Here is a 22,526-nt window from a genome sequence, read left to right as displayed (position 1 = left end):
AATAGAGAGGAATCCTGAGTTGAACGGGGATAGTAGGAGGGAACTCTACAGCTGCTGTCTGGGTGTGGTGGGACTGGGAAGCCCTGGAGGAGAATTGATCCTGAAAGCCTACAGGAGTCACAAAAAACATAGAGCAAGTTCTGTGGTAACTGAGGACCCTGATTTAAAATGGTACAATCAGAGTTCTGGGGAGAGAGTTCTGGGAGGTGTTCCATGGAGGAACAGTATAGAGAATTTAGGAGCCATGAAAGGTCAAGCCAGAAGACAGCAGAATTTGATACGAATTTGTATATCTGGTTTGGGATATACCAGGTGAAGCTCCGGGAGTTCTGCTCCTGAAATAAGGCTTGATTTTGAGCAGTTATGGAAGAGGCTTGCTAACAGGCTTCATAGGAAGAAGACTAGGGGAGCGAACCATGAGAACTTGTCCTGTGGTCCCTGGACTGGAATCTAGTGTAGAGAGTGGGTTTGGGTTGCCCTTCCAGCCACCAGGAAGGTGGTATGAACTATGGACTATGAACTACGAGAAGCTCTCAGAAAAGGGTGAATGGCGCACAGGGCCCAGAAGGTGTCAGAGTCAACAGAGGGACCTTGCATTCATTGCTGTTTTGTTGTGGGTTTTTTGGATTTTTGACAGTCTCTGGAAAGGGAGGGACTAACTGGATCCTGGCTGGAGAACTGAGTCACAAGATGAGGCTGACCACTTCAGGGTCAAGCAGCTGTTGGCAAGGCATGCTAGCTGAGGAGAGCCTGCTAGGGCCAGGAAGTGATGCGCCAGAGTTGTCAACTCTTCCACAGAATCTATTTGATATCTGCTGCCCTCTCACTGTGTAAATGCTCACTCCCTTTCCTCCTTTACTTTAGAATGGATGATATGTCAGGTGTCCCGTAGCCCTGAAGAATGCTCTCCCTTTCTCCTCTACCTCTGCCAGGGCCCTAGAGCTTCAGCTTCTCCCTCACCCCAAACCCACAGGGCAAACAAGATAGTTACTGCAAATCCTGTCTACTATGTCTGCTGTGTGTTTCCCCTCCATACTATAATACTCTCACACACTCCCAGGAGTACCTAGTGATATTGGGATCCATTGGCTGCATGGCTGTCATAAAAGAGGCAGGGAGCTGGGCTGCACAGTGGAGGCAAGGGGACATCAAGTAAGTAGTGGTGTTCTAACTAACCAACAAGGTCCACAAGTTTATGGATGACCTATAGTGATAGTCTAGGAAGGAGTATGGCAGAAAGGGATCTAGGGGTCATAATGGACCACAAGTTAAATATGAGTCAGCAGTGTGATGCTGTTGCAAAAAAAGCAAACTTGATTCTGGGATGCATTAAAAGCTGTGTTGTGAGCAAGACACGAGAAGTCATTACTCTGCACTGGTTAGGCCTGAGCTGGAGTATTGTGTCCAGTTCTGGGCACCGCAGTTCAAGAAAGATGTGGAGAAATTGGAGAGGGTCCAGAAAAGAGCAACAAGAATGATCAAACATGAGAACATGACCTATGAAGAAAGGCTGAAAGAATTGGGCTTGTTGAGTTTGGAAAAGAGAAGATTGAGGGCGGGACATGATAGAGGTTTTCAGGTATCTAAAAGGGTGTCATACGGAGGAGGGAGAAAACTTATTCTTCTCGGCCTCTGAGGATAGAAGAAGAGGCAATGGGCTTAAACTGCAGCAAGGGAGGTTTAGGTTGGACATTAGGAAAAAGTGTCTGTCAGGGTGGTCAAATAGTGGAATAAAGTGCCAAGGGAGGTTGTGGAATCTCCATTTCTGGAGATACTTAAGATCAGGTTAGAAAATGTCTATCAGGGATGGCCTCAACAGTACTTGGTCCTACCGTGAGGACAGGGAGCTGGACTCGATGACCTGTCAAGGTCTTTTTCAGTCCTAGTATTCTATGATTCTGTGATTCTATGTACTTCTTCTGTGTGAGCCACAACTGTTAGAGACTAGAATAGAGGACATGTTCAGGGTTAAAACCTGAAGTTTCAACTGCCCTTGGTAAGAAAATCAATGTTCATGAGCACAAGGGCCTTACTTTATTGAGTCCAAAGCTGATTGTGAAGAGTTACAAAGGTATCTCACAAAACTGGGTGAGTAGGCCACACAATTGCATTTTTCAGCATTATGTTAATCTGTCACATAATGCACATTGTAAAACATAATCCCAGCTATACCTACAAATTGATAGGGTTAAAATTAGCTGTTACCACTCAAGGAAGAGATCTGCGAGTCATTGGCTACGTCTACACGTGAAGCCTACATCGAAGTAGCATATTTTGATGTGGCGACATCGAAATAGGCTATTTCGATGAATAACGTCTACACGTCCTCCAGGGCTGGCAACGTCGATGTTCAACATCGATGTTGCGCAGCACCACATCGAAATAGGCGCAGTGAGGGAACGTCTACACGCCACAGTAGCACACATCGAAATAAGGGTGCCAGGCACAGCTGCAGACAGGGTCACAGGGCGGACTCAACAGCCAGCCGCTCCCTTAAAGGGCCCCTCCCAGACACACTTGCACTAAACAGCACAAGATACACAGAGCCGACAACGAGTTGCAGACCCTGTGCATGCAGCATGAATCCCCCGCTGCAGCAGCAGCAGCCAGAAGCCCTGGGCTAAGGGCTGCTGCCCACGGTGACCATAGAGCCCCACACAGGCTGGAGAGGCAGCGTCTCTCAACCCCCCAGCTGATGGCTGCCATGGAGGACCCCACAATTTCGACGTTGCGGGACGCGGATCGTCTACACGGTCCCTACTTCGATGTTGAACGTCGAAGTAGGGCGCTATTCCGATCCCCTCATGAGGTTAGCGACTTCGACGTCTCGCTGCCTAACGTCGAAGTTAACTTCGAAATAGCACCTGACGTGTGTAGCCGTGATGGGCGCTATTTCGAAGTTAGTGCCGCTACTTCGAAGTAGCATGCACGTGTAGACACAGCTATTGTGGACAGTTCTCTGAAAACAACTTTTCAACATGCAGCAGCAGTCAACAAAGTTAGCAGAATAATTATGAACCATTAGGAAAGGAATAGAAAGTATACCAGTACACAAATCCATAATACACCCACACATTGAATATTGCATGAAGTTATGGTTGCCCACCTGAAAAGTTCTTTATTCAAAGTGGAAAAAAGTACAGAAAGAGGTAACAAAATTAAGGGCATAGACCAGCTTCCCTACGAGGACAGATTAAAAAGACTGGGGCAGCTCAGGTTGGAAAAGAGGTAACTAGCTAGGGCAGAGAATACAAAAGAGGTCTATAAAATCATGAAAGTTGTGGAAAAAGTGAGTAACCCCATCACAAAGCACTATAGTTAGGGGTCAAACAATGAAATTAATAGGCTGCAGGTTTAAAACAAAAAGAAATTCTTTTTCACACAATGTACGGTCAGCCCATGGAAGTCATGGTTAGGGGATGTTTAAAGCCAGAAGTATAACTGGGCTCAACAGCATGGGATGTTTATGGAGGATTGGTCCATTACTGGCTATTTGCCAGTACAGATGACTTGTGCTCCCAATACTGGAGGGGTACAATGTAAAGGCGAGGACACGTGGCCAGCCCAGTTGCCTCCTCTGCCCAGCACATCCCCACCCAACTCAGAGCTGCTGTGCCTTCAACATTCCTGCCAGAGTTACCCTTTTGTACGTGCATGCGTGCATGTGTGTGTCTGCCTTTCTACTGCTGTGTCTCCCTTGCATGTTTGTCTGCTCCCCTGGCAGCTGGGCCTGTGCAGGGGATGTGGGGAGAGCCACTTCTCATGCCGGCTAATGTTGGCTGTTCCAGGTCACTGCCTCTGTGCAGCACAGCAGCTGCCTGAGAGAAAGACCAGCTAGGGACAGCCTGCTTCCTTGCCCATGCCCGATTGCCAGGAACAGGGACTGAGCACGATGGGAGGAGGAGAGGGACTTTGGCTCACTCAACTGAAGTTATCAGCAGCTGGGCTCAAGCAGGGGACACCTCTCCTCCCACCCTCTTGTGTCCCCTGCCAGGTTGTCTCTCAGGCAGCTACTATGCTGCATGGAGGAGTGACTCAGTGTTTGGCACAAAAAGTGGTTGGTTCTGCCCCTTCTGCTCCCCAGCTGGGCCCACCTGCAAGGGACAGGGACCGAACATGCCCAGTTGTAGGTGCGGGGGCAGAAGGACAGAGCCCTTTCCCCGTCCCCACTCTCCCACAGGCCAACCAGAAATGGAGGGTAGAGGTGGTAAATCCCTAACTGCCAGAATCTGGGAATGGAAGACAGGGGAGATGGATTACTCGATAAGTGTCCTGTTCTGTTCATTCTGTCTCAAGCATCTGGCATTGGCCACTGTCAGAAAAGAAGATATTGTGGTTGATGGACCATTGGTCTGACTCAGTATAGGTGTTCTTATGAACAGTTTTAGAAGGAATAAAATCAACATGAGTAAGCCTCAAGAATCTAGATGTCAAAAGAGCCCTAACTGCCCTTAAACGGCGAGCTTTAAAATGTTTGTTTAGAGGGAGTCTAGATCGGACAGGGCCACTAAGAATGAAACTGAGGATATGAAATTCCCTCAAGCGTAGGAGTGTTTGCACTCTCCTGGTTTGGGACCCCTCTGTTGTTAAAGATGACCTACAAATAATTTAAAAACAAAACTGAATTTGAGCCCTCTTGTTTTGTTTTAATCCCCTGACAAACACATCAAGGATAATTTAGACTAGATCATACTTAGTCCTGCCTCAGTGCAGGAAATCTGACTAGGGCCGTGTCTATACTAGCCCCAAACTTCGAAATGGCCATGCAAATGGCCATTTCGAAGTTTACTAATGAAGCGCTGAAATGCATATTCAGCGCTTCATTAGCGTGTGGGTGGCAGCGGCACTTCGAAATTGACGCGCCTCACCGCTGCGCAGCTCGTCCCGACGGGGCTCCTTTTCGAAAGGACCCTGCCTACTTAGAAGTCCCCTTATTCCCATGAGCTGATGGGAATAAGGGGACTTTGAAGTAGGTGGGGTCCTTTCGAAAAGGGGCCCCATCGGGATGAGCCGCGCGGCTGTGAGGTGTGTCAATTTTAAAGTGCCACGGCCGCCCGCACGCTAATGAGGCGCTGAATATGCATTTCAGCGCTTCATTAGTAAACTTCGAAATGGCCATTTGCATGGCCATTTCAAAGTTTGGGGCTAGTGTAGACGTAGCCTAGATGATCTATAAGAGGTCCTCTAGCCTACGTCTACGCAACAGCCCTATTTTGAAATAAGATGTGGATATTACTAAATGGACATTTTGAAATATCTGACTTTGAAATAACACAGCCACAAGCACTATGCATTTCAAAATAGCACCCAGCTATTTTGAAATAGCATTTCTGGGTCCATAGCACTATTTCAAAATACTGCCATTGTAGCCCATTGTAGCCTATTTCGAAATAGGTGCACTTCCTCAGGGAATGAGGTTTACCACAATAGAAATAGTGTGCTCGTTATTTTGAATTTATTTCAAAATAGCATGCACATCATTGAGACAATGCCAAAGTTATTTCAAAATAACTGCTGTTATTTGACATAATTGGCCATGAAGACATAGCCTTACAATCCTACATTTCTGATTCTCCAGTGAAGTTCTGAGGGGTTGAAGGAATCTTCCCTATGCTCAGCACTTTGGTTTTTTACCTTGTAAATATCAAGAATGTTAAGTCAGATTTTCCTGGAACACTCTTTGATAGTGGTGTGAGTTCTCCAACTTAATTGAAAGGGCTCAAGTGTTGAACCTTTAACAAAGACTTTTTTTTGCCCATGCCTTTACTAGGCAGCGGAGTTATGTAGTTAGCAAAAAGCAAATTCCAGAACTTTCAAACTTGAGTGTGTCCAGTTAAACATCTGAATCCATGTTGAAGTATTGAAGTGAGTGACCTGGCTATGATTCTATTCTGGAGCTTCTGAGCAGTCTTCAAGCTCTCAATTAACTCAAAAAAAGCTCTCAAGAAAAGCTCTGAAAAAGATATTTTGGAAAATGAGCTGTGTTTTCTTTTCTTTTTTCTTTTGTGGTTGAAAAGGACTAGACTGACAACCAAGCTATTGCTGACCAAGAGTGAATCTGTCTTGAGCTGCAATTTTATGCATGGTGGCATATAGCAAAGTTGTTTCACTCCAGTGCACATGGAAGGAGAACCCTACAAAGTAAGGTTGCAAGCAAAGTTAAATGCTAATGGTAATATGCTTCCAACCTGTCCTGAAATAAATGCCTACAGGGGAGTTTAGTCTCCAGTCAATCCTTGACCTTCAGATAAACAACAGAAAGGGACTAACTCATGCTAAATGCAAATGTGGGTTTTATGACATGAACACCTCTTCTCTGAGAACAGGACTGAAATCCCAACCCATTTTATACAGGAACTCCAGAGCCAGCAGATGGCAACAGTTATTGGTTCCTGCTCATCTGAACTGGTTTAGACCAGGCAACCTGTTGATATCCCATGAAAACCATGGCTCCTCAGCTGCAGTGCCCCCAAAGCCTTTCAAAATGTAGCTGGTTCGTATGGTTTTAAGAAGTTTTTAATGCTAGCCTGACCTTTCATTCCCTTGATACTTTGTCCTGAGACAATTTGGTGGGGGAGACATTTTTGTTGCCCTTGGATATTTCATAATTTTAAATATTTTATAACAAGTTAAATGTTAATTATGTGCTGTCGCGGGAGAAGATACATTGTTGTCCTCCATTAACATTTAATTTATTAGCCATCAAATATTTAAATAGTTGCTATCAGAGGGACCCTTTTACCCTTAAGTTATCAGAATGATCCTTCCAACTCAGCTGTCCACAGAACTTTTAACGGGGACTCCATGGAAGAATACCTTAAAAACGCCTATTTTGTTCCCCCATTTTCTTTCCTAAGTTTGACAGTGCAGTATAAAAGCTCAGAACGATCGCAGAATGAAAAGGCAAAGCCAGGATAGAACCTGCACTCTTCCACTATCTCATTCTGAATACAAGTGGCACCAGTTGGAGGATTTGCCTATGGCTTTTAAAAATACAAATGTCCCTTGCATTGGACTGCATCTGAAATTCAATCTCTTGTCCTCCAAATTCTTATATCTCACTGTCCCCACTGAAATGTTGGGGTGGGAGTCCTTTCATATGTCCCACCCTCTCACCCTCAGTGCACTCCCACCTCTTTCAACTTACTCCTTCAGACATCTTTTGGTCTTCTGTGCTATCCCCCAATGCTAACATCTCCCTGTAACTTGTTTGCCAGGCTGCCTACTCACTTCATTCAGAGCAGACTGCTCTCAGCAGCTCTACAAAACCGACTACAAAAATAAAGACATCAGGATGAACGTCTGGAAGGAAATACTGTTGGCAAAGTTGTGCTAATGGTCACAGATTGGTGGTATGGCAAACAATGACTGGGACAGGTCAGTCATGCAGAGCAATTGGAATTTCTTGGTAAATAATGACAGGCCGACCATATTCCCCCAGAGTAAATACAGAACACTCTGGGGGCAGAGATTGTCCCAGCTAAAAGGGACAGATTATCACCCTGCATCAGGCAATAACTGTACCCTTCCTCCCACCCAGACCTCTCACCTCCAGCCTACTCCTGGACCCCCCACTGCTGCACACTACCGCCCACCCATACACCCACCGCCAGCCCTCTCCTGCTCCCTTCCTCCCAGCTACAGCCCACACACCCACCGGGGCTGAGGAGAGAAACAAGCCTGCACCAGGTTCTTCAGGGTTTGGTGCTGTGGACTCCAGAGGGGCTCTGGCCCTAGCCCCATGACGCACAGGGCTCCAGCGTCGGGGGTCTCCGGCCCTGTGGGACATCTGGGGGGGGGCTCAGCTCCACAAAGGCTCTGGCCCTGGCCCTGTGACATGGCAAGGGCTGGCAGGGGGTTGCGCTGCCCTCACCCCACACAGAGCTCTGGCCCCAAGTCTGCAGCAAGGGCCGCCCCAGTAGGGCTCCAACCCCAGCTCCACCCCAGACCTGTGATGGGACTCTGGGATGTGGGCTGTGGCCCTGCAAGAGGTCCAGAGGGGCCCCTGCACCATACAGAGCTCCTGCCCTGGCCCTGTGATGTGGCCGGGGTTGGGAAGGGAGATTGGCCCCCACACTGTGCAGGGCTCCAGCCGCAGAAGGGCTCTGGCTCCACCTCAGCCCTTGTAAATGGGCTTCCAGCTTTCTTTTGCACCCTTTTTTGAATGACCATTCTGTGTTGTGCACCCCAGAATCTCTAATGAGAAGGGCCGTCTCCAGACTGAACTGATCAATCACAAGTGAATTTGGAGTGGGGAAGGCAGCTAGCAGGACTGCACTAATGCAAGTGTGCAGGGCAATAAATTGCATCCTACTACAAGTGACTGTGATTCTGGGAAATATCTGAGATACTGAACAGCTTTGCACAGGTGGGTTTCCCTAACTATGGAGGGGTGATAAATGGTAAACATGTCCCATATTTAGCATCTTCTTTCTTGGCGGTCACTTGATAACAAGTAGGACGTCTTCGTGTCACCCTCCTATTTGTGAGTCTGTTGATGGCTGATCAGCCCAATTCTGGAGACGCAGATCTTGTCACAGAAGGAGCAGGTATTAGTAGCTGTTGGAGGGGCAGGGGCAGTTTTTGATGCTCTTTTCTTCTCCGCCTCTCCTCATCTGCCCTGCAGTGGGACCTCTCAAATTGCGCCAACCCCTCACGGATTACTGTGCTCTACTGGGAATGGCCCTGGGCAAGGTTCTCCTAAGTGTGGACACCGATGCTGCACTTTTTCATGTGTGCCTTCAGCATGTCCCTATATCACTTCCTCTGTCCCCCAGTGCTCCTCTGTCCTTCCTCCAATTCAGAAAACAGAATCTGTTTTGGGAGGCCCTGATCGGACATCCGAACCATGTGACCTGTCCAATGAAGTTGTTGATGAATGATAATGGCTTCAATGTTGGCATGTTCGACTATTCCGAGAGGAAGAGTTCATGTCCCTATCTTCCCAAGAGATATTTAGGATTCTCCTGAGGCAGTGTTGATGATAATGGAAAGATAATGGAGTAGGTAATTAAAGAAAGCATCTGCAAGCACTTGGAAGGTGGTAAGGTGATAGGGAACAGCCAGCATGGATTTGTAAAGAGCAAATCATGTCAAACTAATCTGATAGCTTTCTTTCATAGGATAATGAGCCTTGTGGATAGGGGAGAAGCGGTAGATGTGGTATACCTAGACTTTAGTAAAGCATTTGTTATGGTCTCGCATGATATTCTTATAAAAAAACTAGGCAAATACAATTTAGATGAGGCTACTATAAGGTGGGTGCATAACTGGCTGGATAACCATACCCAGAGAGTAGTTCTTAATGGCTCTCAATCCTGCTGCAAAAGTATACCAAGTGGGGTTCCGCAGGGGTCTGTGTTAGGACCGGTTCTGTTCAATATCTTCATCAATGATTTAGATATTGGCATAGAAAGTACATTTATTAAGTTTGCAGATGATATCAAGCTGGGAGGGGTTGCAACTGCTTTGGAGGATAGGGTCATAATTCAAAATGATCTGGATAAATTGGAGAAATGGTCTGAGGTAAATAGGATGAAGTTTAATAAGGACAAATGCAAAGTGCTCCACTTGGGAAGGAGCAATCAGTTTCACACATACAGAATGGGGAGAGACTGTCTAGGAATGACTACAGCAGACAGGGATCTAGGGGTTATAGTGGACCACAAGGTAAATATGAGTCAACAGTGTGATGCTGTTGCAAAAAAAGCAAACTTGATTCTGGGATGCATTAACAGGTGTGTTGTGAACAAGGCATGAGAAGTCATTCTTCCACTCTACTATGCGCTGGTTAGGCCTGAGCTGGAGTATTGTGTCCAGTTCTGGGCACCGCAGTTCAAGAAAGATGTGGAGAAATTAGAGAGGGTCCAGAAAAAAGCGACAAGAATGATTAAAGGTCTAGAGAATGTGACCTATGAAGAAAGGCTGAAAGAATTGGGCTTGTTGAGTTTGAAAAAGAGAAGATTGAGGGGAGACATGATAGTGGTTTTCAGGTATCTAAAAAGGGGTCATAAGGAGGAGGGAGAAAACTTGTTCTTCTTGGTCTCTGAGGATAGAACAAGAGGCAGTGGACTTAAACTACAGCAAGGGAGGTTTAGGTTGGACATTAGGAAAAAGTTTCTAACTGTCAGGGTGGTCAAACAGTGGAATAAATTGCCAAGGGAGATTGTGGAATCTCCATCTCTGGAGATATTTAAGAACAGGTTAGATAGGTGTCTATCAGTGATGGTTTAGACAGTACTTGGTCCTGCCATTGGGGCAGGGGGCTGGACTCGATGGCCTCTTGAGGTCCCTTCCAGTCCTAGTGTTCTATGATTCTATGATATTGTTTAAGTGCCTTCAGATGACGCTTGTATGTTGTCCAGGTTTCACATGCATATAGTATAATTGAAACAACCACTGCATGGCATACCATGAGCTTTGTCTTTGGATAGATGTCCTGGTTCTCAAAGACCCTTTGTCTCAGGCAGGCGAAAGCAGGGCTTGCACAGCTCAGATGATGCTGGATTTCCACATCAATGTTGACTTTAGCAGAAAGATTACTTCCAAGGTATGGGAAGAGGCCCACACTTTCAAGCAGTTCTCTACTGTCTTCAATATAAGGTGCATGACATTGTCCTGCCGGTGAAGGTTGATGGAGCACCTTGGTCTTTCTGATGTTCAGTGTGAGGCCGAGATTCTTGTACGCTTCAGTGAAGGCATTTAAGATGGTCTGATGGGCTGTGGGGAAAAAAGTAAGAACCACGTTATTATCTATGTACTGGAGCTCTGTGTGATTTAGCACCAGCCCAGCTACAGAATATTTAATAGGAAGGGATACTTATGCTTGGTGTTGCAAGTTTTTGCAGCTCACTGTGGGTGCTTCACAGACACCAGTGTAGTGGGGTGTGGAAAGATGCTTGACACACTCATCTTTAGGAACACCTGCTTGTGCAGAGATCTGTAAGCACGTACTTTCTTTCCAGACCTCAAGATTACAGAGGAGGATGTACAACTATCTAAACACCTACTTTCCACGTGGGGCTACAATAGTGGTACCCCTAACTCACCCAGCAATACTGTCAATCTATCCAGCTACACACAGCCCAGCAGAAGAATCTGCCCTTTCTTGGGGACTCTTTTTCTGCCCCACCACCCTCAAAAACTTGATACAGTTCTGTGGTGATCTGGAAGCCTACTTTTGCCATCTCTGACTCAAGGAATACTTCCAACGTGACACAGAACAGCGCACTGACCCACAGGTACCCTCCCACCTATGGTACAAGAAAAGAATTCCTCATGGACTCCCCCGATGGTCGAAATGACAAACTGGACTATACATAGAATGCTTCCGCTGGCAAGCACAGGCAAAAATTGTGGAAAAGTGGCATTGCTTACCCCATAACCTCAGCTGTGCAGAACACAATGCCATCAACAGCCTCAGAAACAACTCTGACATTGTCATCCAAGAGGCCAACAAAGGAGGCACTGTTGTCATCAGGAATAGGACAGACTACCAAAAGGAGGCTGCCAGGCAACTCTCCAATACCACATTCTACAAGCCTCTGCCCCAGGATCCTACTGAGGAATACAGAAAGAAACTACAGCATCTGCTCATTACCCTCCCTATACAAACACATGAACAAATCTGCACAGACACATCCCTTGAACCCAAACCAGGTTTATTCTATCTGCTACCCAAGATCCAGAAACCTGGTAATCCCTGATGCCCCATCATCTCAGGCATTGGCACCCTCACCACAGGTTTGTCTGGATATGTGGACTCTCTACTTAGACCCTATGCCACCAGCACTCCCAGCTTTCTTCGAGATACTACCAACTTCCTCAGGAAACTACAGTCCATTGGTGACCTACCTGATAACACCATCCTGGCCACCATGGACGTAGAGGCCCTTTACAGCAAAATCCCAACTGAAGATGGACTCCAAGCTGTCAGGAAAATTATCCCTGATGAGACCGAGGCACAAATGGTGGCGGAACTTTGTGACTTTGTCCTCACCCACAACTATTTCAGATTCAAGGACAAATTATACCTTCAAATCAGTGGCACTGTTATGGGCACCTGCATGGCCCCACAGTATGTCAATATTTTTATGGCTGACGTGGAACAACGCTTCCTCAGTTCTTGTCCCCTAGTGCCCCTCCTCTACCTGTGCTACATTGATGGCATCATCATCTGGACCCATGGGAAGGAGGCTCTTGAAGAGTTCCACTGTGATTTCAAGTTTCCACTCCACCATCAACCTTAGCCTGGACCAGTCCACACAAGAGATCCACTTCCTGGACACTACTTTGCAGATAAGCGATGGTCACATAAATACCACCCTATACTGAAAACCCACAGACCGCTGTGCTTATCTACACGCCGCCGGCTTCCATCCAGGGCACACTACATGATCCATTGCTTACAGCCAGGCACTAAGGTACAACCGTATTTGCTCTGATCCATCAGACAGAGACAAACATCTACAAGACCTTTACCAAGCTTTCCTCAAACTACAATACCCACCTAAGGAAGTGAGGAAACAGATTGACAGAGCCGGACGGGTACCCGGAGGCCACCTGCTGCAGGACAGGCCTCACAAGGAAAACAAGAGAACACCGCTGGCCATCACATACAGCCCCCACCTAAGGCCTCTCCAGTGCATCATCAGTGATCTGCACCCCATCCTGGACAATGATCCTTCACGCTCACACACCTGGGGAGGCAGCCCTGTCCTCGCCCACAGACAGACTGCCAACCTTAAACAAATCCTCACCAGCCACTACAGACCACAACACAGAAACTCTAAACCTGGAACCAATCCCTGCAATAAACCTCGCTGCCAACTCTGCTCACATATCTACACCAGTGATATCATCACAGGACCTAACACCAACCATACCATCAGGGGCTCCTTTGCCTGCACATCTACTAATATAATGTATGCCATCATGTGCCAGCAATGTCCCACTACAATTTACATTGGCCAAACTGGACAGTCTCTACATAAAAGAGTAAATGGACATAAATCAGACACCAGGAATGGTAACGTATAGAAACCTGTGGGAGAACACTTCAATCTCCCTGAACACTCAGTAACAGATTAAAAGTAGCAGTCCTAAAACAAAGTAATTTCAAAAAACAAATGGAGAGAGAAATCTCTGAACTGCAATTTATTTGCAAATTTGACTCCATCAACCAAGGATTAAACAGAGACTGGGAGTGGCTGGCCCCTTGCAAAAGCAGCTTCTCAGCCCTGGGTGTTAATATCTCCCTGTTAGACTCTGACAATGGGCCACATCCCCCTGTCTGATCGGACTTGTTTTTTCCTCTTTTGATACATACTACTGATAATGGACCATTTCCACCTTGCTGAATAAATCTTGTCAGCTCTGGCCCTCCCTTTTACTGGGACCCGACTCTTTAAATACCCCTGTGGAACCCCTCACCCCTGCAATTCATGCATCTGATGAAGCAGGTCTTTGCCCAAGAAAGCTTATGCTGCAAAATATCTGTTAGTCTATAAAGTGGCACAAGGCTTCTTGTTGTTCTCGAAGATACAGACTAACAAGGCTACCTCTCTGATAAATGCCCACAGTGATTCTGAGAAACCTGGCTTACCCTTATTACGCCGGCTCATGAAACCTTGTATGGGACACCAGGACAGCAGGAAGGAGTGTTTCAACAGCAGATTGGGTAGGTGTCAGATTACAGTTGAATGTGCTGTGATGGACCCCTTGACCATCCCTAAAGGGTCCTGCGCTTCCAGGCAGCTCCTTTTGGGCCTCAGAAACTCAGGGAGGCCCCCCTCATTGCCCTGGGGCTTCCCAGAGGCGAGGGTCTCCCTTTACAGAGCCATTTTCATCACAGGGCAGTCTGAATTTGGGGTGGAGTAGGGTCCCTTCTCCTCCTACCTCGAACTGCTCTGGCCTTACCCCATTTGGTCAGCCCTACCAGGGAGAGAGGTGGGGGAATCCAGTCCCACCCACTGCCCTGGACTCCTACCCAGGGATCCTAAGCAAGGAGGGAGCCAGTGGAGCTTTTTGCCCTTGAACCATGACAACTCTCTTTCCCTGGGCATTTTCACCCCACCACGACCTACTGGGATCTTTTCCCCAGTGCTGTGCTGTTGGCTGTTCTGTGCTGTGCTTGGGTTGGGTCAGGTCGGGTCTCCACACCTCCAGCCTCCATCTCTCTGGGCACCATGCCCCTTCTCTTCTGCTGCCTGGGGAATGCCTTTTATAGAAAAGCCTGAAGGTCTTTATTAGTCCTAGGTGCTTCAATTACGGCCTGACGCTGGCTGACCCTTGATGAGCTCCAGCTGCCTGTGCAGGCTGCAGGACTGCTCCGTCTGTGAACGTGTCTTCTTTGCTGCATCTTGGCCTCTTTCATATCTGGTGGAGATCGTCAGTTGGGGGTGTGTGTGATGCTCCTTCAGGCCAAATCTGGTGAAGCACAAGAGACAATGCACAGAAGTGGGATTGTTGCTTTCAAGCACAACATTGAAAAACTTCACTTATATGCGTCTGTGGCAACATACCAATCACTTTCTCACTGTTTTTTTGCCAGGCACAACTCTCTGTAAACACTCAAGCCACGGTGAGTGTTGGTGGAGTGGTGGGGGTTGCACACAGACAAAAGAACATACAGTCTTTGCAAGAGGTTGCAGTGCAGCTTTACAGGGAACTAATTTTAAAATTATCACATACTTTTTGCATTGGGAGGGACACATTCTAGCGGACTGCTGAGGATAAGCAGTGAAAGCAGTGTGCATCTGTTGCATGCTTGTGGCTTCTGTCTTGCTCAGTATGCAGCTTACCTAGGTGCTGCTTTGGTCCCTCCATAAGTGACTGCAGAATGGCATGAGGTGGGTGGGGTGTGGGAAAAGAACAAAGCTCCACTGCCACACAACCTGTAGAAGACAATTCACCAGTACCTCCCAGGTAACTTTCTTGGAGATCTCCCTGGAGGATTCCCTTGATGCCTCTGTGTGTATCAACACCCTGTCCTGTTGTGCTGATTCACCATGTGGGGAAACACTCAGCTTACAGAAACATAGCCAGCCTCCCAATTTTCTATACCCTAAACACATCTGCACAAGGCACAGCCACTTATCTTGCTTCTTATCTCTTGCTTCCTGGAAAGCAACTGGTGAGGCCGACTGGGCACATCAAGAGAGGAGAACAGTTCCTGGCTGCTCACCCCACTTGGGCAACCCTGCTGGGAGCTCCTCACCCTCATTTAACTCCACTTCTTCATTAATCATTTCATACTCTGGGTCAGGTCCTTGTTCTGCAGCCTCCCTGTCTTCTGAAGTAGCCCAGGGCTCTTGACAGTGGAGGTAGGATCACCAATGAGGATAACATCCAGCTCATTATAGAAATGGAAGGTCTTAGGTGCAGCATCAGATCACCTAGCAGATTCATGAGATGGTAGATTCATCTGCCTCAGCTCCTTTATCTTCATTCTGCACTTCAGAGTGTCCTGTTCATAACCCCTTTCACACAAGCCTCTAGAGATGTGCCCATAGGTATCCCAATTCCTATGGATCAAGCACAGCTGGGATTGTGTGGACTCCTTTCCCTATATACTGAGCAGATGCAACAGTTCTATGATGGTCCAAGCTGGAGAGCATTTGGTGTGATAGCCAGTCATCATCACCTGGGAAGACACTGTGAACCCTCTCTGTGCCGAGCCAGCCTGCAGGAAATGGAATTTAAAATTCCCAGGGCTTACATGGTAGAGGGGCATATTGTTGTTTACCTGGCTGCAGGGCAGCAAGTTTCAAACTTCTGACCAGCGTCATTACAATGGGCACTGTGGGACACTTCCTGGAGGTAAAATAAAGTGACTAAGGCTACACTGTCGATAATAAAGGGAGGAGATAAGAAAAAATGTCTTTTATAAAGGGGGGAAGTACTTCGTGAACAAAAGTGGGTATTTTTCCTAAGAAAAGTCACATTGTAATGTGTGCACATTTCCTTTTTTTCCTGTCAAAAGGTAAGTTTTGGTGACAAAGCTTGGTAGTGCAGACAAAGCCATACGGATGGGGAGGAGAGAACTATATTCTGGAATGTAGTGTCTCAGGAAAGGATGTAGCATTCAGAATAGATATAACCAACCAAACATGAACTCTTTGTGCAGTGCTGTGGCTAAAAGATGTGGCTTTGGCCAGAAAGGAGTGGGGAGAGAATAGCAGGAATAGGAAGATGATATTGTGTGATCTCTGTGTGCAGCATTAGTGAGATCATTGCAGGAGTAATGTGGCCAGTTCTGCTGTTAATATATAAAAAAGGATATTGGAAAAATGTAAAAAACGTTCAAAATAACGTACAAGAATGAGTCAAGGTCTGGAAAACCTGCCTTAAAATGAGCAATTTAGGAAACTATCTAGTTAGCTTTTCAGAGAAGGTTAAGAAATGACTTGCTCAGTTTGTAAGTAGCTACACAGGGAGAAGGCATCAGACAATAGATGGCTCTTTAATCTACCAGACAAAAGTGCATTGAGATCCAATGGTTGGAAGCTGAAGCTAAATGAATTCAGACCAGAAACAAGGCACAGTGAGAGTATGATCAGAAGCATCCCATTATTAACACTCTACACATCAGTGTAGCAGTGGTACAAAACATAGCTCGAAAGATATAAATTTGGAATGAATTAATTGCTGCTCAATAACATGAAAGTGAAATGTATGTAGCAACATTATGGCTACATCAACACTAGCCCAAATCTTTGAAATGGTCATGCAAATGGCCATTTTGAAGATTACTAATGAGGCACTGAAATACATATTCAGCGCCTCATTAGCGTGCCAGTGGCCACGGCACTTCAAAATTGTTGTGGCTCGCTGCCACGCAGCTCATCCAGACAGAGCTCCTTTTTGAAAAGACCCCGCCAACTTCGAAATCCCCTTATTTCTATCAGCAGATTCAATGTCTCTCTGTCTCTGGTGTTGACTCTCACTTTCAGCCTCACTTCTGGAAAAACCTGGGCATAACACGTGGTCTTATCAGTCACTCTGAGACCTGGTGAACTTGTACCAGCATCAGGTTCTTTTCAGCATTGCATTAGCAAGTTTCTTTCTGGTCACAGCTTAGAGCAGTGTTGAAGAATATGCAGCCGTGGCTGGCTAAACCACATTTGTATTCAACTGAAGAATAAAAGGACAGAGAGGCAAGAAAAAAAAATAAATTGGTGAGAAAAATTCTCATCTGGCAGGCACTGATTGGGATTGATCTGGAGCTGATGGAGGTACTGATGTCATCTGGGTATCTTTCTCTAGTGTGGTCTTGTCAGTATGTCTCAGGATTGGAAGGAAGAAGGGCTGGGGTCCCCACGTGACAGTAGGAGTGGCAGCCTTGGTAGAAAAAACTCACTCCTTTCCCTGTCTTTGAATCAGGCTTTCTCGGTGAAGCCTTCTCCTTCTCTTCTCTTTTAACGAGCATCCTTTCAGCAGCCTCCTTTATTTTCTTCCAGCAGTCTCTTAGGCACCCAGAAGAGAGCAATGGGTAGAATAGTCCATCCCCACTATGCTTTTTCCATCAATTAAGCCTAGCTTCCAATATACCAATTACAGTGTAACTTCTGGCCTCACACTTTTCTTGTTCACTAGGCAGGATTTTAACAGCACTTTAGTCTAAACAAAGAGGCCTATTAATATAACTCATCTTTAGAGGGTTTTTTTTTTGCACCATTTTACATGAATATTTTTTATAGGTTACCCTGACATGCTATGAACACACTTCTCATAGCTATGCTTGCCATTGGAGTACACTTGTAAGCCTAGTTATGACAATGGGGAAAGGAATGAAGAGTACATCATGGCAACGAAATGAACTCACATAGCTGTGGAACATATGATTTGTTTCAGCAGCACTTGGCCCTCTTGTTCTATGGCATATCTGGTCCTTTGCTATCGCGTTATTTGTCTATTTCCAACAGTAAGACAGCAGGAAGCAATTTGGGTGAGGGCCAGAGTTCCCTGTAAGCTGAATGATTGGACAGCCACTCAGGAGAGGCGCAGGTGCCACACAACTGATTAGAAGAGCACCCATAGCTACCCACAGTGGTGCACAGCTGCACATGCCTTGGTGCACTTAACAAAATTTCTTCTGCCCATGGATGGAAAAATTAGAGGGAAGGCTGGTCAGGGCTTGTTTTCCCTGTGAAGTACCTGACGTGTGGGTGCCATAAAGTAACAAAAAAGAGTGCATAGCTTGGTTAAAACGGGTAAATAATTATGCATTAATTAGGGCTGTTGATTAATTGCATTTAACTCATGTGATTAAAACTATGATTCATAGCAATTAATTTTTAATCATTTTTAGTTAAACACACTGTTAAACAATGGAATACCAAGAGAAATTTATTAAATGTTTTAGGATATTTTTCTCCATTTTCAAATGTAATTGAAATCAAAATAACAAAGAATACAAAGTCCACAGTGCTCACTTTACATTTTGAACACAAATATTTGCACTGTAAAAATGCTAAACATAAAAAATAGCATTTTCAATTCACCTCATAAAAGAACTGCTGTGAAATCCTTTATTGTTACGATGCACTTTACAAATGTAGTTTTGCATTGTTTTGTAATAATTGCATTAAGAATAAAACAAACTATAAAACCTGAAGGTCTCCTTCTTGTTCAGCTAGTCGCTCAAACAAATGTATATATATTTATGGGAAAACATGCTACCCGCTTCTTATTCACAATGTCACCTGAAAGTAAGAACACGTGAACAGCCATACTGGGTCAGACCAAAGGTCCATCTAGCCCAGTACCCTGTCTTCTAATAGACGCCAATGCCTGATGCCCCAGTGGGAGTGAGCAGAACAGGCAATCACCAAAGCGATCCCTCTCCTAACATCCATTTCCAAACCCTGACAAACAGATGCAAGGGACACCATTCCTACCCATCCTGTCTAATAGCCACTGATGGACCTAACCTCCATGGATTTATCTAGTTCCAGTGAGAACAGGGGTTTGCACGATGCTTTTGTAGCCACCATTACAAGGTATCTACATGCCAGATGTGCTAAACTTTCATATGCCCCTTCATGCTTTGGTCACCATTCCAGAGGACATGCTTTCATACAGCATTATCTCCTACAAATATAACCAGCCTTGTTTGTCTGAATGATTGGCTGAACAGGAAGCAGGACTGAGCAGACATTCTAGGTTCTAAACTTTTATGTTGTTTTATTTCTGGATGCAGTTATATACAAAATAATCTAAATTTGTAAGTTTAGATTTGATTTACCTCAGTGTTTGTATGATGTGAATTGAAAATACAACTTATTTAGTATTTTTTATAGTGCAAACACTTGTAATAAAAATAAATACAAAGTAAGCACTGGCCACTTTATATTCTGTGTTGTAATTGAAATCACTATATTTGAAAATGGAGAAAACATTCACAGATATTTAAATAAATGCTCTTCCATTATTGTATAACAGCATGATTAATACCTGATTAATTGTGATTAATTTTTTGAAATTGTGTAATGGCCCTGACATTAATTTATAAGAAGATCAGACAGCTGAAGTTACTCAAACAGAAAAATTGGAAAGATTAATTTCCCATCAGAAGTCTAGAGCTACTTGTGTTAGGAAGGGTGCTTTCTGTGTAGGCACCAAGAATTTCTAGGATGATAGTTACAAGGATGGGCATTTATTCTGCTCTAATCCAAAATTTCTATATAGCACTTATCCAGAAGAAGGAGTAAATGGCACATTACTTCATTAGAGTAGTCTGTGGATGTCATTAAATAACTAAAAACACTAGGCAGACCGGAACAGAACAGTAATTCTCCTCCAGTCCATCATCAAATCCTGACATTTCTTTCTTTACAATTCCTTTAAAATTTATTCCTCTCTGGCTGGCCTTTCACCGAGAGAGCTTATTCATATGTTGAATATCTCCTGCATAGAGTGTTGCAAACTCCTTCTTTCAGGATGTTCTATTCTTCCATTTCAGTCCTTCCTGGTCCATCTAGAATGCAGCTGCCCGAATCGCTTCCCTCACCTATCCCACCAACTCTACAGTTGCCACTCAAATCAAATTTCATACTCTTGTCCTCACCTTGAAGGTTTTGCACAACTTCACCCTGCCAACATCTCTGCCCTTGTTTCTTCTCATATCTCACATGAGCATGCCTTATTGACTTTGTCTTCTGCCCTTTGTTAACTTTGTGCTGCTTTCCATGACACCTCTGTGCTTGGAATAGTCTGCCCCCCTCATGGATCAGGCATCCATCTTCTCTTGAGTTAGCTACCTCCAGGAAACCCACATCTTCTGCAAGGTCTACAGAGGTCCTAACCCTCACATAGCCACTTTGCTTCTCCCCTCTCTCCTTATGCAAGCCAACATTCTAACTTCATCATGCTCTAAGATACCCAGTGCATCATCTCTGATCTGTGCCTTTTAGGTTGTAGATGTCTCAGTATAAGGAATGTATTTGTGTCTTGGGCAGCATATGGTGCACTGAAGACCCTGGCACACTTTCAGAATTGTATTATTATTATTATTATTATTATTATTTAATTTCTGTTAAGACACAGATTAGAAAATTGGTCAGGTTCCAGTTGGCAACAATAACATTTAATGCATCTGGTACTAGGAAATGGGTGAAGAAACATAATTTTGCAAATATTTTAACTGTAAACACCAAGTGGAGAGGACTTTACAAGGATCTGACTAGGAGTTGCAGAATGAAACAGGAAGGATAAATGTCCTGACAGTGAATTTCATTAGATAGTAACATAGTCCCTGCAGAGATTTTGACCTTTTGGCCCAACAGTGGTTACAGTGAATAACATGTTTTCTGTAAAATAAATATTCTGTAAAGATTTTGTTTCAATCTTATCCAGACACTTTTAGAGTATGTAAGAGTCCAAACAATAAAAGTCAAAATAAAAAAATATATATAAAAAAGCACATATTACAAAAGTCTGCATGATCAAGTGGAAACATTTTTTGCTTTGGCCGCTTTTTTGATCATCTCCCATCTAAAATTTTGATGTCATAGACTCTAATAGAAAACTGTGTTGGACAATTTTCAACCACATCTAATCTAATAAGCATAAAGCCCTGTGCCCAAGGAGAAATATAAAGTGAGGAAACAGAATGAGGGGATTTAGCTAGTTGGATGGGTGTTTTCATTTTGCCTTTTTAATCCTGTCCTACAACACCTTTGTATGTCACCAGTAGTGTTGGTTGCCACAGGGCATGTGTGGCTTTGGGAGGGTAGACAGCCATAAGAAGCCCTTTAATTTAGTTTAAAAGGACATACTAAGATTCTCACTGGCAGCTGAAGTGAGAAAAATTCAAATTAGAAATAAAAGGTAACATTTAATAATAACAAATCAACCCTAGACCAGCGAACTTTCGAATGTGGCTGATTCATTTTCATCTGGTTTTATGAAATAAAGCTTGGGTGTCTTTTCAAGAGAATCTGACTCAACCAGAGGCTTCCAGACTTGATGACATTCACTTATGTACGGTGATAGGGAAAGATCATTCCTATCGCTGCAGAAATCACTGAGGGAAATGCTATGGCTTATGTCATTCAGGAGGCTGGACTAGACCACAGCGGTCTCTTCTTATCTTAAAATCTATGAACCTGATTGGGTTGTGAGTGTGAGCAACAGCAGGAAAATGCTACACAACTGCTCTACTGTGTGCGAATGGGTATACATGCTGGGGAGAGAAAGAGCTAAGGCTTCGGGAACAGCTGCATACATTGAATATCCTGATTGGCAGTGGAATTAAAATCTCAAACATCGCATTATGGAGGCTTTTGCAGAGTAGAGGATGAGTCCTGTAAGGAATAGAACAAGCTTGATGTCCAGATTTTTTACAGACTGGGAGACGTGCAGACTTATCTCTGGAGGTGAGAATGAGGGTTACTGGCATATTTGAACAGTTCTGTGCCTAAATCATTACAGCTTAAGAGCATAAGCATATTTGAATCGTGCTAGCCAGAGAGGTAGGATGTGTTCTCCTCCCTGCCTTCTCCTGTAGAAGGTCATCTAGCTATTTGACCTCATGTCCTTAGATTATTCTTCCCGCTAAAACTGCTGATTCCTGCTGTTGTCTTTCCAACAGCTCAAACTTGTTAAGTCTCACCAATTAACCAGCTCCCTGCTCTTAACTTTGGCTTCTGATGGATTTTATCATTTTATTATTCATACATTTTAAAGTTTCATCATTCATTTTTAAATCTTCTTTGGACAGGGATAATACAATTGCACAGCAAGGTACAAACTGGCCACAACTTTCCAAAAAGATAATGTGCAAATCGTTATACCGCTAAATCACTGCACTATGGATTGTGGAAACACAACATGGGCTCTGTGGTCTGGCTTGCAATATATCATTATCATTATTTGTTAGAAACTATTATTTACCTTTTGGCTGTAACCCAGGAACCTCAGTCAGGATCAGAGCCTTGCTGTTCCACATGATACACCAACGTCTCAGCAGAGAGCGTGCTGATAATTTTTTTTCCTCTTGGAAAAACTTGCATACTACAGTGAGA

Source organism: Carettochelys insculpta, chromosome 1, assembly GCF_033958435.1.
Source record: "Carettochelys insculpta isolate YL-2023 chromosome 1, ASM3395843v1, whole genome shotgun sequence".
NCBI classification, from domain to species: Eukaryota; Metazoa; Chordata; order Testudines; family Carettochelyidae; genus Carettochelys; species Carettochelys insculpta.
The sequence above is the reverse complement of the archived record's forward strand: the minus strand, read 5'-3'. Positions refer to the sequence as shown.